This window comes from Xenopus laevis, chromosome 4L (assembly GCF_017654675.1).
Source record: "Xenopus laevis strain J_2021 chromosome 4L, Xenopus_laevis_v10.1, whole genome shotgun sequence".
Lineage (NCBI taxonomy): Eukaryota > Metazoa > Chordata > Amphibia > Anura > Pipidae > Xenopus > Xenopus laevis.
Genome location: NC_054377.1, coordinates 151,191,813 through 151,209,553, shown reverse-complemented (window position 1 = coordinate 151,209,553; position 17,741 = coordinate 151,191,813). Strand labels below are relative to the sequence as shown.

General features: G+C 43.6%; 1 protein-coding gene across 6 annotated transcripts in view; it reads right to left on the bottom strand.

Annotated features, from left to right (window-relative positions):
- Positions 1–17,741, bottom strand: part of LOC108704021 (ERC protein 2-like) — a 528,894-nt gene that overhangs the window by 67,264 nt on the left and 443,889 nt on the right. For all 6 annotated transcript variants that reach the window (XM_041590955.1, XM_041590958.1, XM_041590956.1 and 3 more), the window contains one exon: positions 16,832–17,017. The gene's annotated coding sequence lies outside the window, so the exon portion shown is untranslated. The remainder of the gene's footprint in view (positions 1–16,831; positions 17,018–17,741) is intronic.

Sequence of the window (17,741 nt, the reverse complement as noted above, 5' to 3'; positions counted from 1 at the left end):
TGCCTTGTAGAGGTAATAAAGGTATGGGATCCGTTATCTGAAAACCCATTATCCAAAAAGTTTCGTATTACAAAAAGTCCATCTCCCATAGACTCCATTTTATCTAAATAGACATTTTTTTTTAAAAAAAAATATTTCATTTTTTTCTGTACAGGTATGGAACCTGTAATCCGGAATGCTTGGAACCTGGGGTTTTCAGGATAAGAGATCATTCCTTAAGTCTACTAGAAAATCATGTAAATATTAAATAAACCCAATAGGCTGGTTTTGCCTCCAATAAGGATGAATTATATCTTAGTTGGGATCAACTACAAGCGACTGTTTTACTATTACACAGAAAAAGGAAATGATTTGGAAAAATTTAGATTATTTAATTATAATGGAGTCTAAGGGAGCCTTTCCGTAATTCTGAGCTTTCTGGATAACGGGTTTCCGGATAATGGATCCAATAGCTGTAATAATAAAGCGGTAGCTTGTACTTGATCACAACTTGGAAGCAATAATATATTCATTTCTACTAGATAGCAGGGATGAAGAGCCAAACTACGGAAGGAGCAGTTATCTGGAAACTCACAGGTCCCATACCTGTATGTAATTCCTGAATGAAGGGGGTGCTACTAACCAAACTTAGGGCTGCTGGTCACTGGGGTCTTTAAAACCCCTGCCACACACTATGGGGCAAATTTATCAAAGGTCAAGGTGAATTTTGAAATGAAAAAAACTCGAGTTTTGAGCTATTTTTTGTGTACTTCGACTAGGGAATAGTCCAAATTCGAATTTGAAAAAAATTCAAAATTTATCATGTACTGTCTCTTTAAAAATTCGACTTCAACAATTCACCATCTAAAACCTGCCGAATTGCTGTTTTAGCCTATGGGGTCCTCCTTGAACCTATTTGGAGTCAATTGGTGGACTTTTTTTGGGGGGAAAACTTAGAATCTTATTCGATCGAATGTACTATTAATTTGGACGAATATGGACCTATTCGATTGAAAACATACCTATTCGGTCAAAAAAGAACTTCGACTTAATTTCGTTGGTCTTTTTGAATTTGAATTTCGAAGGTTTTTCAATTTGAAATTCAACCCTTGATAAATATGCCCATATGTATTAGCACAGAGCAAGTATCTGCAACAGAGCTTACAATCTAAGCCTGGACCTTGGCAAGAGGTAACTTCTTAAGACTCCATATGAGATCTTACATAGGAATCCAACCCAGAATCCAGTGGGTTTAACCATAGAGCTACTTCTTCTAAAACAGCATAAAACCAATTGGGAGCAGCAAAGCAGTGATGTCATAAGCCAAGAATCATGATGTCATAAAACAAGAAACGCCGCATTTGCCTAAATAGCTTTACATTACACTGTGGCTGAAATAATTATTCTATTCAAGTTACAATAATTGAGGGATTTAAATCCAAACCCTGGTTTCTCATGTTCCATTAACCAATCAAAACATTGTGACATTCCGAAATAAAATTGTTATGATATTATCTCTTATTTCATGACCAGAATATCTGACACTGAGCCCGTTTAGTAACGATTCAATCGCTAATCACAAAAAATGGTTAATATTCCTTTCGCAAACGTTCCATTTTAGAAATTTGATTTTGCGTAGCGCAGATAATGCATTTTTCGACAGAACAACGCCGTATCCTCGGCACATAAATCAAGCGCTTGCTAATTGGCAACATCTGGTCAATTAAGTCTGTTTCACAAGAGACTGAGAAGAAATCAGGCGCAATTGTTCCCTTCAAAGAAAGTCATTTTAATAAATAGCTCTCGTGCATTAGATCCCCAATTGCTGTCATTTCCTGCAAAGCTTTAGAATCATTTTATTTATTCTCTTTTATTATAGGAAAATACCCCGGCTAATCTTCCTATAGGTAACAGGACACAATCATACAACATATAAATGCAACCCCTCAGTGACTTCTAATATCCTTATAATTTACAGTAGGGGGTACATTATCCCTTATAATACATGAGTGATACTCAGAGTTCCCTGTATAACTCAGCCTGCAGCCTTGTGCCTTTATATGGTCACAGAACAACCCCTCAGTGACTTCTAATATCCTTATCATTTACAGTAGGGGGTACATTATCCCTTATAATACATGAGTGATACTCAGAGTTCCCTGTATAACTCAGCCTGCAGCCTTGTGTCTTTATATGGTCACAGAACAACCCCTCAGTGACTTCTAATATCCTTATCATTTACAGTAGGGGGTACATTATCCCTTATAATACATGAGTGATACTCAGAGTTCCCTGTATAACTCAGCCTGCAGCCTTGTGTCTTTATATGGTCACAGAACAACCCCTCAGTGACTTCTAATATCCTTATCATTTACAGTAGGGGGTACATTATCCCTTATAATACATGAGTGATACTCAGAGTTCCCTGTATAACTCAGCCTGCAGCCTTGTGCCTTTATATGGTCACAGAACAACCCCTCAGTGACTTCTAATATCCTTATCATTTACAGTAGGGGGTACATTATCCCTTATAATACATGAGTGATACTCAGAGTTCCCTGTATAACTCAGCCTGCAGCCTTGTGCCTTTATATGGTCACAGAACAACCCCTCAGTGACTTCTAATATCCTCATCATTTACAGTAGGGGGTACATTATCCTTAGTAGTACAAGGTTATACACTCATACTGTATTGTGTAAGAGAAGCATATATATAAATATACAGAGAAGGAATGCTCTGGGCACCTATAGCCTAGGACACATTGCAGTTAGTGGATATTTCTCAGAACAGATTCCCAGCTCAGGCCTATTTATGAGACAGGAGAGTAAGTGGGGGGGGGGCGCATGGAGACGAATGGACTGAGAGGGGATGGAAATTACACGAGTGTCTCCTCGCAGTGTGGCAGCAGCTCAAGTAGCTCAGCACAGCTCAGGTTTTTCTAATCATTTTTCCATATCGGTTCAATGGGCCATGAAATCAGAGATTGGATCCAATGTGCTCTGACAGCCGCCAGTGATTTGTATCTGAACATCAGTGTGGCTTCTCTGCATTCCTGTGTCCAGAACCAGTGGAGGGGTGGGTCAGGGTGGGTCAGGGTTACCGGGTGGGTCAGGGTTACCGGGTGGGTCAGGGTGGGTAATGTGGGTCAGTAAGGGTGGGTAATGGTGCGTGAGGGTTGGTCCGGGTGGGTAATGGTGGGAAATGGTGGGCCAGGGTGGATCAGTAAGGGTGGGTCAGGGTGGTTCCCAGTGTGTAATGGTGGGTCAGGGTTACTGGGTGGGTCAGGGTTACTGGGTGGGTCCGGGTGGGTAATGGTGGGTCAGTAAGGGTGGGTCCAGGTGGGTCCCGGTGTATTATGGAACTTTGACACTACGGATTGAATCGGGAACTTGCACAGTTACACAAATATTTTTATGACATCCTGGACTTTTAAATATTTTAAATTTCTTATATCTATATTATTCTCATATTATACACTATCTGTGTTCTTATGTAATTGAATATTGTACCTCCCAGTGGTAAGGGTTAACTGTGGTTCAAAAGATTTTTTGATGGAGGGGTGGGACTTGCTGTATGGCACTATAAAGCACTTTTTCACTATGGCTTGTACACATTTGAGAAAGGGCCCTTGCTGCCCGAAACATGTCGTGTGGAATGCATAATAAAGACTGAATAGCAGGTATTCTGCTTTTTGCTGTTTCTCTTGAGTTGCCATTCTAATATATTGAAGGGTCCCGGTGTATAAGGGTGGGTAATGGTGTGTCAGGGTGGTTCCCAGTGTGTAAGGGTGGGTCAGGGTTACTGGGTGGGTCCGGGTGGGTAATGGTGGGTCAGTAAGGGTGGGTCCAGGTGGGTCCCGGTGTATAAGGGTGGGTAATGGTGTGTCAGGGTGGGTCCGGGTGGTTAATGGAGGGTCAGGGTGGGCCGCTCCTTTGAGTCCATGATCCTTTGCTAGAAAATCTTCTATGTGAATGCAAAAATTATGTTGTTACATTGGGGGAAAATTGCTATATTTCATATAAAAGACAGGAGGGCTGCAGATGTGACTCCCTGACGTCTGGGATCCCCTACATGCGAGGGAGGGGGGCTGAGTCTGTATCGCTGTTCTCTGCCTCTGTCTCTTCTAAATTTAACTTCTCTCTACCGTAGTCCTGATTTATGGCACAAACCAGCCCCCCCTTGGATGACTCCATACTGTAGGTTTCCAGTGATACGTCCCAAACTCTATCAGAGAGATTCGGGCTAATGCCGCACAGGTGGAGAGTGTAAAACATTTCAATGTTGCCAATTTTTCTATTACCGCTCTGGCCTTGGGACGGGCAGTGATATTTCATTATGAGGAAACGCTCATTAGATGCCAAAAATCTGTTCTCTCCTCCTATTGCTCTGCTTTGTGTCCTCTGCTCAAAGGAGAAATATCCCGAGACTGGTAAATTCCTGCTCCTCGGGTTCTGGCAGAACAGAGAATAAATCTCCCCCCCCAAGCCTAACAAAGAAATGAAGAGTAAACTGAACAGTGATATGAGCAGTAGAGAGGTTTAGTTCAGCCCTGGTCTCTGCTATGTTTCAGTGTTTCAAGAATAAAGGAACTGGCAGACGGGGGAAATTTAAATCTCCCCGAAATGTGTTCCCTTTGGCAATTAAGTAAATCACAGGAGAGGAAAAATATGAGCCACTTCCCCTGCCTCATAAGGCAACTTCGGGCGACTTTGGAAAACAAATGGCGGTATATATTTTCCCACCAGCAATTTACTTTATTGCTGGTGGGAAAGAAACTTGGGGGATTTGTTGCCCCCCCAGTAGTGCTACAAGTACCTTAATAGTTAGATAATCTGAGGGAACTCCATATAAGCTTCCAATGGATTGTTACGCTCCAGCCTAATACTTCCATTAAAGACACCCACATGTTTATATCATACTGCTCTAGTCCCACCCACTTCTTGAGTTAGCCACCCCTTCCCAGGAAGCTCCCTTCAGAGTGTTCTAGTCCCACCCACTTCTTGAGTTACCCATCCCTGCCCCTGTAATCTTCCATCAAAGTATTCTAATCCAACCCAATGCTTGAGTTACTTGCCCCTCCCCCTGTAAGCTTCCATCAGAGTGCTCTAGTCCCACCCACTTCTTGAGTTAACCACCCCTTCCCAGTAAACTCCCTTCAGAGTGTTCTAGTCCCACCCACTGCTTGAGTTCTCTTTCCCTTCCCCTGAACACTTCCATCAGAGTGCTCTAGTCCCACCCACTTCTTGAGTTACCCATCCCCCCTGTAATCTTCCATCAGAGTATTCTAATCCAACCCACTGCTTGAGTTACCTGCCCCTCCCCCTGTAAGCTTTCATCAGAGTGTTTTAGTCCCATCCACTGCTTCAGTTACTCAACTCTCCCCCAGTAAGTGTCCATCAGAGTAGTCTAGCCCCACCCACTGCTTGAGTTACCTGTACCTCCCCCAATAAGCTTCCATCAGAGTATTCTAGTCCCACCCACTGCTTGAGTTACCTGCCCCTCCCCCAGTAAGCTTCCATCCGAGTATACTAGTCCCAACCACTGCTTGAGTTACCTATCCATCTCCCAGTTAGCTTCCATCAGAGTGTTCTATTTCCACTCACTGCTTGAATTATAAAAATAAACTTTTACAGAGAAAAATTCAGTAAAAATTAGATTACATTCACTCATTATTTTTTAAACTTCTTGGAATCGCCATAAGAACTCAGCGGGCACATTTCTGAACTGTTTCCATTACGGAGAATTTATTATTATGAATTTTGTGAGTAGGACATTTAATAACGGTTGATAGGAAAGTGCCAAGACTTAGCGAGACTGGGATCTCAAATGATGACAGCAGCAGATAGGGGCTGAATGAAGACTTGGAATCCGTCTGACAGGTGCCTCTCTGAGGGAGCTTGGGTTACTCGTTAGCAGGAGGGGGACTTGGCCTGGGGACAAGGGGCTGATATTAAATACGTGAAAACAGAAACATTGTATCTGAAAGAAGATAAAGATCCAAATGTCCTGGGGATAAGAGTGGATCAAACTATTATATACTTCTCCTGGTTGGGCCACTGGTGATAGATACAGTATAAAACCTTTAACACATAAGTTCCCAAACTGCAAGATATGGGGTAAATGGCAGTTTGCCATCCTACTTACCATTGAAAGGGTAAAGCCGGGCATTAAAAGAATAAATTCAAAATCACTTAATTGGTAACCCCATACAATTTTCATCTGGGCATTAAAAGAATCAGGTCTTTGCTTGGTTTTGCCACCCCCATGCCATGTGCTGATTTAATTGTTCAGCCACTAGGTCAACAAACTTATCAATGGACTTATGGAGACTCATCAGAAGAGGACTACATCAAAGCCCAGATGTGGTCCCACTCCAACAGAGTTTTTAGACCCATCAACAGAGGACTACGTCAAAGCCCAGGTGTGATCTCTCTCCAACAAAGTTCTTAGACCATCATATGAGGAATACGTCAAAGGCAAGCCCAACGGAAAGCCCAGACTGAGTTTTTAGACCCATGAGAAGAGGACTACGTTAAAGCCCATGTGTGGTCCCTCTGCAACAGAGTTTTTAGACCCATCAGAAGAGGCATATGTCAAAGTCCAGGTGTGGTCCCTCTCCAACAGAGTTTTTAGACCCATCAAAAGAGGACTAACTCAAAGCCCAGGTGTGGTCTCTCTCCAACAGAGTTTTTATACCCATCAGAAGAGGACTATTTCAAAGCCCAGGTGTGATCCCTCTCCAACAGAGTTTTTAGACTCACAAGAGGAGGTCTATGTCATAGCCCATGTGTAGTCCCTCTGCAACAGAGTTGTTATACCATCAGAACAGGAATATGTCAAAGTCCAGGTGTGGTCCTTTCCAAAACAAATATTTTAGACCCATCACAAGAGCACAACGACAAAGCCCATGGGTGGTTCCTCTTCAACAAAGTTTTTAGACCCATCAGAAGAGCACTACGTGAAAGCCAAGGTGATACATGTCACCTTGTAATGAGCCAAGTGGGATTGTGACTAAACAATGGACCTCAAAGGAGTAGCTTGAACTGAAGATTCTAAAAACCTCTGTGTTCAAGGAAACTAGTTGTTCTTATATATAATTGGATGGATCCATTTGTAGGTAAAGTAAATCCTGGATCAGGAGTAGTATTGGCCTGTACCAAGGCTTGGAGGTCAATAGCAACCCTAGATTGACAGCTGTGGCTATGCGCCTAAGGATTGTGGGTCATGCAGCTGAGCATTTTATGTCATCACATTTTTACATCCTTAAATGTAATTTTCAAGTATATTTCAAACTGCTTATTGCCTGCGGCTGGAAATAAAGGGGAGACATCCCTGGCTACCGATCAAAAGCTCCGCTCGGCATATTAAGACTTACCCAGAAGCCATGAGCATGATTAAAGGAGTGCGAGGCACAGGGATAGATAATGACATTAATACCATGTATCACCAACTTCCTGGCTGCTTCATTCTCTTGATTCTACTGCAATTAAATGTTATTTGCTTATTTAACAAACTCTCTTTGGGACGGAACCCATCTTTTCATAAATTGGGGATAAAAAAGGTAAAAACAAAGGCCCTGGGGGGATGATGTCCTTGGGATTATGGAAATACCGCAGATGAAACAAGTTCTCTGTTATTTTGTTTATCCTGACTTCCTAGGAAACAAAGGATCAAGCGCTCCCTAATTGTATCTCTCCGGGAGGATCTGAAAAGGAAGATTACGTTTTATTCACAAAGCCCTGGACGGAAATGAACATTGTTTAGCCAGAAAGGACACCTAGACAGACGTTCCTTGGTACCAATAAATTATACATCTGTGGGGATTTAACTGTCAGATCTGTTATCATGAGATCTCAAGGAAAGCTGCAGATGTTCAACCAGGAGAAGCATTTAGGGGAGTCCAGCTTATTGGGGCCCCATATACTGCAGAACCCAACAGAACAACAGTTCTACACTGGGACAATGAGTGACATGAAACCGAAATGTACCTCTTGTATAAGAACAGACTGTGACTGAGAGATAGCAGGTATAGTAGGGAGAGATGGTGCCTATAGTAACAGTGGATAATAGTCTCTGGGAAGGGAGTGTGACTGTGGGATAGCAGGTATAGTAGGGAGAGATGGTGTCTATAGTAACAGTGGATAATAGTCTCTGGGAAGGGAGTGTGACTGTGGGATAGCAGGTATAGTAGGGAGAGATGGTGCCTATAGTAACAGTGGGATAATAGTCTCTGGGAAGGGAGTGTGACTGTGGGATAGCAGGTATAGTAGGGAGAAATGGTGCCTATAGTAACAGTGGGTAATAGTCTCTGGGAAGGGAGTGTGACTGTGGGATAGTAGGTATAGTAGGGAGAGATGGTGTCTATAGTAACAGTGGGTAATAGTCTCTGGGAAGGGAGTGTGACTGTGGGATAGCAGGTATAGTGGGTAGAGATGGTGTCTATAGTAACAGTGGATAATAGTCTCTGGGAAGGGAGTGTGACTGTGGGATAGCAGGTATAGTAGGGAGAGATGTGTCTATAGTAACAGTGGGATAATAGTCTCTGGGAAGGGAGTGTGACTGTGGGATAGCAGGTATAGTAGGGAGAGATGGTGTCTATAGTAACAGTGGATAATAGTCTCTGGGAAAGGAGTGTGACTGTGGGATAGCAGGTATAGTAGGGAGAGATGGTGCCTATAGTAACAGTGGACAATAGTCTCTGGGAAGGGAGTGTGACTGTGGGATAGCAGGTATAGTAGGGAGAGATGATGTCTATAGTAACAGTGGATAATAGTCTCTGGGAAAGGAGTGTGACTGTGGGATAGCAGGTATAGTAGGGAGAGATGGTGCCTATAGTAACAGTGGACAATAGTCTCTGGGAAGGGAGTGTGACTGTGGGATAGCAGGTATAGTAGGGAGAGATAGTGCCTATAGTAACAGTGTGATAATAGTCTCTGGGAAGGGAGTGTGACTGTGGGATAGCAGGTATAGTAGGGAGAGATGGTGCCTATAGTAACAGTGGATAATAGTCTCTGGGAAGGGAGTGTGACTGTGGGATAGCAGGTATAGTAGGGAGAGATAGTGCCTATAGTAACAGTGTGATAATAGTCTCTGGGAAGGGAGTGTGACTGTGGGATAGCAGGTATAGTAGGGAGAGATGGTGTCTATAGTAACAGTTGGTAATAGTCTCTGGGAAGGGAGTGTGACTGTGGGATAGCAGGTATAGTAGGGAGAGATGTGTCTATAGTAACAGTGGATAATAGTCTCTGGGAAGGGAGTGTGACTGTGGGATAGCAGGTATAGTAGGGAGAGATGATGTCTATAGTAACAGTGGATAATAGTCTCTGGGAAGGGAGTGTGACTGTGGGATAGCAGGTATAGTAGGGAGAGATGATGTCTATAGTAACAGTGGATAATAGTCTCTGGGAAGGGAGTGTGACTGTGGGATAGCAGGTATAGTAGGGAGATATGGTGCCTATAGTAACAGTGGATAATAGTCTCTGGGAAGGGAGTGTGACTGTGGGATAGCAGGTATAGTAGGGAGAGATGGTGCCTATAGTAACAGTGGATAATAGTCTCTGGGAAGGGAGTGTGACTGTGGGATAGCAGGTATAGTAGGGAGATATGGTGCCTATAGTAACAGTGGATAATAGTCTCTGGGAAGGGAGTGTGACTGTTGGATAGCAGGTATAGTAGGGAGAGATGGTGCCTATAGTAACAGTGGATAATAGTCTCTGGGAAGGGAGTGTGACTGTGGGATAGCAGGTATAGTAGGGAGAGATGGTGCCTATAGTAACAGTGGATAATAGTCTCTGGGAAGGGAGTGTGACTGTGGGATAGCAGGTATAGTAGGGAGAGATAGTGCCTATAGTAACAGTGGGATAATAGTCTCTGGGAAGGGAGTGTGACTGTGGGATAGCAGGTATAGTAGGGAGAGATGGTGCCTATAGTAACAGTGGGATAATAGTCTCTGGGAAGGGAGGGTGACTGTGGGATAGCAGGTATAGTAGGGAGAGATGGTGCCTATAGTAACAGTGGATAATAGTCTCTGGGAAGGGAGTGTGACTGTGGGATAGCAGGTATAGTAGGGAGAGATGGTGCTATAGTAACAGTGGATAATAGTCTCTGGGAAGGGAGTGTGACTGTGGGATAGCAGGTATAGTAGGGAGAGATGATGTCTATAGTAACAGTGGATAATAGTCTCTGGGAAGGGAGTGTGACTGTGGGATAGCAGGTATAGTAGGGAGAGATGGTGTCTATAGTAACAGTGGGATAATAGTCTCTGGGAAGGGAGTGTGACTGTGGGATAGCAGGTATAGTAGGGAGAGATGGTGCCTATAGTAACAGTGGTATAGCAGGTATAGTAGGGAGAGATGGTGCCTATAGTAACAGTGGGATAATAGTCTCTGGGAAGGGAGTGTGACTGTGGGATAGCAGGTATAGTAGGGAGAGATGGTGCCTATAGTAACAGTGGTATAGCAGGTATAGTAGGGAGAAATGGTGCCTATAGTAACAGTGGGATAATATTCTCTGGGAAGGGAGTGTGACTGTGGGATAGCAGGTATAGTAGGGAGAGATGATGTCTATAGTAACAGTGGATAATAGTCTCTGGGAAGGGAGTGTGACTGTGGGATAGCAGGTATAGTAGGGAGAGATGGTGTCTATAGTAACAGTGGATAATAGTCTCTGGGAAGGGAGTGTGACTGTGGGATAGCAGGTATAGTAGGGAGAGATGGTGCCTATAGTAACAGTGGATAATAGTCTCTGGGAAGGGAGTGTGACTGTGGGATAGCAGGTATAGTAGGGAGATATGGTGCCTATAGTAACAGTGGATAATAGTCTCTGGGAAGGGAGTGTGACTGTGGGATAGCAGGTATAGTAGGGAGAGATGGTGCCTATAGTAACAGTGGATAATAGTCTCTGGGAAGGGAGTGTGACTGTGGGATAGCAGGTATAGTAGGGAGATATGGTGCCTATAGTAACAGTGGATAATAGTCTCTGGGAAAGGAGTGTGACTGTTGGATAGCAGGTATAGTAGGGAGAGATGGTGCCTATAGTAACAGTGGATAATAGTCTCTGGGAAGGGAGTGTGACTGTGGGATAGCAGGTATAGTAGGGAGAGATGGTGCCTATAGTAACAGTGGATAATAGTCTCTGGGAAGGGAGTGTGACTGTGGGATAGCAGGTATAGTAGGGAGAGATAGTGCCTATAGTAACAGTGGGATAATAGTCTCTGGGAAGGGAGTGTGACTGTGGGATAGCAGGTATAGTAGGGAGAGATGGTGCCTATAGTAACAGTGGGATAATAGTCTCTGGGAAGGGAGGGTGACTGTGGGATAGCAGGTATAGTAGGGAGAGATGGTGCCTATAGTAACAGTGGATAATAGTCTCTGGGAAGGGAGTGTGACTGTGGGATAGCAGGTATAGTAGGGAGAGATGGTGCCTATAGTAACAGTGGATAATAGTCTCTGGGAAGGGAGTGTGACTGTGGGATAGCAGGTATAGTAGGGAGAGATGGTGCCTATAGTAACAGTGGATAATAGTCTCTGGGAAGGGAGTGAGACTGTGGGATAGCAGGTATAGTAGGGAGAGATGGTGTCTATAGTAACAGTTGGTAATAGTCTCTGGGAAGGGAGTGTGACTGTGGGATAGCAGGTATAGTAGGGAGAGATGATGTCTATAGTAACAGTGGATAATAGTCTCTGGGAAGGGAGTGTGACTGTGGGATAGCAGGTATAGTAGGGAGAGATGGTGTCTATAGTAACAGTGGGATAATAGTCTCTGGGAAGGGAGTGTGACTGTGGGATAGCAGGTATAGTAGGGAGAGATGGTGCCTATAGTAACAGTGGTATAGCAGGTATAGTAGGGAGAGATGGTGCCTATAGTAACAGTGGGATAATAGTCTCTGGGAAGGGAGTGTGACTGTGGGATAGCAGGTATAGTAGGGAGAGATGGTGCCTATAGTAACAGTGGGATAATATTCTCTGGGAAGGGAGTGTGACTGTGGGATAGCAGGTATAGTAGGGAGAGATGATGTCTATAGTAACAGTGGATAATAGTCTCTGGGAAGGGAGTGTGACTGTGGGATAGCAGGTATAGTAGGGAGAGATGGTGTCTATAGTAACAGTGGATAATAGTCTCTGGGAAGGCAGTGTGACTGTGGGATAGCAGGTATAGTAGGGAGAAATGGTGCCTATAGTAACAGTGGGATAATATTCTCTGGGAAGGGAGTGTGACTGTGGGATAGCAGGTATAGTAGGGAGAGATGATGTCTATAGTAACAGTGGATAATAGTCTCTGGGAAGGGAGTGTGACTGTGGGATAGCAGGTATAGTAGGGAGAGATGGTGTCTATAGTAACAGTGGATAATAGTCTCTGGGAAGGCAGTGTGACTGTGGGATAGCAGGTATAGTAGGGAGAGATGGTGTCTATAGTAACAGTGGATAATAGTCTCTGGGAAGGGAGTGTGACTGTGGGATAGCAGGTATAGTAGGGAGAGATGGTGTCTATAGTAACAGTGGATAATAGTCTCTGGGAAGGGAGTGTGACTGTGGGATAACAGGTATAGTAGGGAGAGATGGTGTCTATAGTAACAGTGGGATAATAGTCTCTGGGAAGGGAGTGTGACTGTGGGATAGCAGGTATAGTAGGGAGAGATGGTGTCTATAGTAACAGTGGGATAGCAGGTATAGTAGGGAGAGATGGTGCCTATAGTAACAGTGGGATAGCAGGTATAGTAGGGAGAGATGGTGCCTATAGTAACAGTGGGATAGCAGGTATAGTAGGGAGAGATGGTGCCTATAGTAACAGTGGGATAGCAGGTATAGTAGGGATATATGTATGAAATATTGATGACCATTATATTGACAGGAATAAACACCTACATACAGTACAGAGAAGGAATGTTCTGGGCACACAATATGTAGAAATGAGACTTTATGCTTCATTAATTACTGTATTTTAAAGGGAAGTATTGAAAACATTATCCTGGGAGATTCTTTTCCCTTCCAAATCTAAGAACATGGGAGCGATTGGCTTCTCACTTGAAAGAGACGGGACAGGACACAAATAGAAGGAACAGAAAAACAGGCGAGGATGATGATGGATGAATGTTTTCTTTCTGATACGAAGGTTGTTTACGTCCAATGACCAATCAGGATCAGTCAGTTACCGTGAGAATCGAACACAGGGAGAGAACAAACCGCACCCTTTTAAGTTGAACTACAAGTCCCAGAAATCTCGGCCAGCTGCCAATTTTACACATAATGTGACAGATCTGGGGGGGACGTGGGGCACATAAACCACTATTAACCTCATTTGACTTCACATTAGCATCAATGGCATCTCATTTAGAGAGATTAATGGAAGGGAGATGCAGCTTATGCTGTACTGAAAGACTTAGTGCCCTCGGAATATAATATGCGTGGCTACCTTGTCTGAAATGGTTAAACAACTCCCAGCATCCCCAGCTGTGACGAGTGCCAAGAGTTACCAGTGAGTGAAGGAAACACAAGGAAACAAAATTTGTTTAACAATCCCCTTAACTTCCAGGCTGGAAAGGATACACAACCTTTAGATTGTAAGCTTTTGTGACGATGACTTGGCTGCTGTACCATTTTATTCATACATCAGCCCACTAGAGACATGATATGTCTTCTCCAACTCCCCAGCTCACTGAGGTACATGCAGAGGTGGAGAACAAGAACCAAAAGTACAAGGGGAACAAAGCAAGAGAAGCGACAAGTCTCAATTTTGATACAAACATTTACTAATATCATAGAAACATTGGGGTGTCACCCTGCTATAGTTCCAGGGGTACCCAGGGTACAAATAAACACTTACCCCAAATCTCCCCCTAACTGACCTTCAGACTGGGCCCCCTTAGCTCATAACAAGGTTACAGATATATAGAAACATTGGGGTAACAGTCACCCTACTATAGTTCCAGGGGTACCCAGGGTACAAATAAACACTCACCCCAAATCTCCCCCTAACTGACCTTCAGACTGTGCCCCCTTAGCTCATAACAAGGTTACAGATATATAGAAACATTGGGGTGTCACCCTGTTATAGTTCCAGGGGTACCCAGGGTACAAATAAGCACTCACCCCAAATCTCCCCCTAACTGACCTTCAGACTGGGCCCCCTTAGCTCATAACAAGGTTACAGATATATAGAAACATTGGGGTGTCACCCTGCTATAGTTCCAGGGGTACCCAGGGTACAAATAAACACTCACCCCAAATCTCCCCCTAACTGACCTTCAGACTGTGCCCCCTTAGCTCATAACAAGGTTACAGATATATAGAAACATTGGGGTGTCACCCTGCTATAGTTCCAGGGGTACCCAGGGTACAAATAAGCAATCACCCCAAATCTCACCCTAACTGACCTTCAGACTGGACCCCCTTAGCTCATAACAAGGTTACAGATATATAGAAACATTGGGGTGTCACCCTGCTATAGTTCCAGGGGTACCCAGGGTACAAATAATCACTCACCCCAAATCTCCCCCTAACTGACCTTCAGACTGGGCCCCCTTAGCTCATAACAAGGTTACAGATATATAGAAACATTGGGGTAACACAAAGCAAGGAAGTCTGTGCAACAGGAATATAACATTTATACTGACCATAAACCTTTAAAAATACATCCATAAAATGTGATTAGTACTGAAAATCGGAATCAGTAACACGGGTTTCTGGGAAATCCTCTTAGTAAACCAGTTATTTCACAATATATCCTTTAACGAGCGTTTTTTTGTTTTCTACAACCGAAACTGTTTTTACAACCGCAAAAGATTCGACATCAGATTTTTACCAAAACAGAAATCACTCATCTCATGTCAGGATCCAGTCGAACGTTCCTCGGATTCCTGGACTAGTTCTGGGGCTAGTTAAGGTGAGCCAGAGATATATATATATATATTTATATAATAAATGTGATTGTGAAACCCGTCATTAATCACTAGTGGTGAAATGAGTATATAGTCTTGTTTGTTGCTCAAAGATTTGATAAAACGAGTCATAATGACTAATGATTAGTAAATACAGAATGGGGGGATCAGTTAAATGTCCCCCATGTTGTGCCCATCTGGTTCAGTTTGGACTATTCCTCATTAACTAGTTCACTTACAGCACAATGAGCAACGCCCCGGGGCAGGGAAGGGACAGCGGCAACAAAACCCCATCCCCGATGTAATTCTACTCCCGCCATCATCAGCCCCTCATTATCCCACTTACACATCAGCAGGTTATGTAGGGAAATGATCTTATGGCCACAGGACATTCGGATGGAAACTATTTTTATAATTGGGATTTCTCTTAAATATACAGCACAATAGGAGATTAGAGCTACCAGCATGCAACACAACTGAGCACAATTCAGCAGGAACAGCCCCTAAAGAATGGATTTCGCCTGTATACAGAGATACCATAAAACTACAGCAGTGCAGGTATTCCAAAAATGCAGAACATTTTAAAGTTGTAAAAAAAAACCTCTTTAGTAGCAAATATAACTCATTATATGTAACTGCCACTTCATAAAGAAAAAAACAATTAGTGAAAGATTTTCAACAGCTCATTCAGCAAAAGGTAAATCATACAGGAATTTAAAATATAATTATAAAGCACATAGTACTGTTTTGGATTACATTCTAGTATATCTAAACTGTTGCCTGTAGTAGCAGTGGGATAATAGTCTCTGGGAAGGGAGTGTGACTGTGGGATAGCAGGTATAGTAGGGAGAGATGGTGTCTATAGTAACAGTGGATAATAGTCTCTGGGAAGGGAGTGTGACTGTGGGATAGCAGGTATAGTAGGGAGAGATGGTGCCTATAGTAACAGTGGATAATAGTCTCTGGGAAGGGAGTGTGACTGTGGGATAGCAGGTATAGTAGGGAGAGATGGTGTCTATAGTAACAGTGGATAATAGTCTCTGGGAAGGGAGTGTGACTGTGGGATAGCAGGTATAGTAGGGAGAGATGGTGTCTATAGTAACAGTGGATAATAGACTCTGGGAAGGGAGTGTGACTGTGGGATAGCAGGTATAGTAGGGAGAGATGTGTCTATAGTAACAGTGGATAATAGTCTCTGGGAAGGGAGTGTGACTGTGGGATAGCAGGTATAGTAGGGAGAGATGGTGTCTATAGTAACAGTGGATAATAGTCTCTGGGAAGGGAGTGTGACTGTGGGATAGCAGGTATAGTAGGGAGAGATGTGCCTATAGTAACAGTGGATAATAGACTCTGGGAAGGGAGTGTGACTGTGGGATAGCAGGTATAGTAGGGAGAGATGTGTCTATAGTAACAGTGGATAATAGTCTCTGGGAAGGGAGTGTGGCTGTGGGATAGCAGGTATAGTAGGGAGAGATGGTGTCTATAGTAACAGTGAATAATAGACTCTGGGAAGGTAGTGTGACTGTGGGATAGCAGGTATAGTAGGGAGAGATGGTGCCTATAGTAACAGTGGATAATAGTCTCTGGGAAGGGAGTGTGACTGTGGGATAGCAGGTATAGTAGGGAGAGATGGTGCCTATAGTAACAGTGGATAATAGTCTCTGGGAAGGGAGTGTGACTGTGGGATAGCAGGTATAGTAGTGAGAGATGGTGCCTATAGTAACAGTGGATAATAGTCTCTGGGAAGGGAGTGTGACTGTGGGATAGCAGGTATAGTAGGGAGAGATGGTGCCTATAGTAACAGTGGGATAATATATAGCCAGATAGTACTACTCCCAGCACCCACCAACAGCAAGTTGCTGAGAGAGCTGGAAATTGTAAGGGCTGAAAGTTGTCAAATATTTTGTCTTTATATAAGTCCTCTGCTTTGGCACCTTTACGTACTACTCGGTCGACATACAGTAAAACCTACTTACCTGCTCAGGTGTTATAATATAGTTGCTTCTTATATGAGATGTCTCCTTCACGTCCCCTTCCTTTTCCTCATTCTCTGAGATAGAAACTATGGCAGTCGCGCTCTAGGCTAAGGTTGGATAGTTGGTGGATGTACATACAGCATGAGACGTGTCGTGGCTATGTAGCTCCGGCAGGGATGGGATCACCTGGGAAGGGAAAGTAGCCATTATTACATGAGTGGAATCAGCCATTACTGCTCAGACGAGGTCACCAACACACATGACTAGTAAAGTTTACTATGGACAAGTCTCCTATTAATAAATTCTAAGAAAATTGTCTTAGAGATGAAGATAATACTGAGATTTACATGACCAGGCCATACCTGGTGCCAGCCCCTAAATACTACTTATCTCCCCTTCTATCTACTCAACGTAATGGGGTCATACCCGGCCAATAAAAGCTGTCAAGGTAGTCCCTCCCAACTGGCATGTTGATGTGGCCGTCATCCAATGGTTTTTTTTTTAGGCTTCAAAAGATAAAGCAATCTTTGGCTCTAGGATTGGATAAGCCCAATATGGAGCAGCATGTGGGTGACCAAATCACCAAAGGAGCAGATCTGGCTGTGTATGGCCACCTTAAACTTCTTACACTACAATCATGGTCAGCCACAACAGGGCATTACATTTATCCTGGCAGTGTATGTGCTAAGGAGATGAAGACCATTTTGGGCACCACAAGGGTTCCCAATGTTGAGGAGGCCAAGTTGATGACTGAAAGGATCCAGATGAGCCACCTTGTCTTTCCATTAAACGCTTCTCACTTTTTATTGTCGGCTTTTTAATCTCGCTGTAGATCTGTTCCATGCGTGAATTCCTTTACTAAGTTATCCCCCCCCCCACATATGGGCAGGAAGGTGTTTCAGTGTATTTA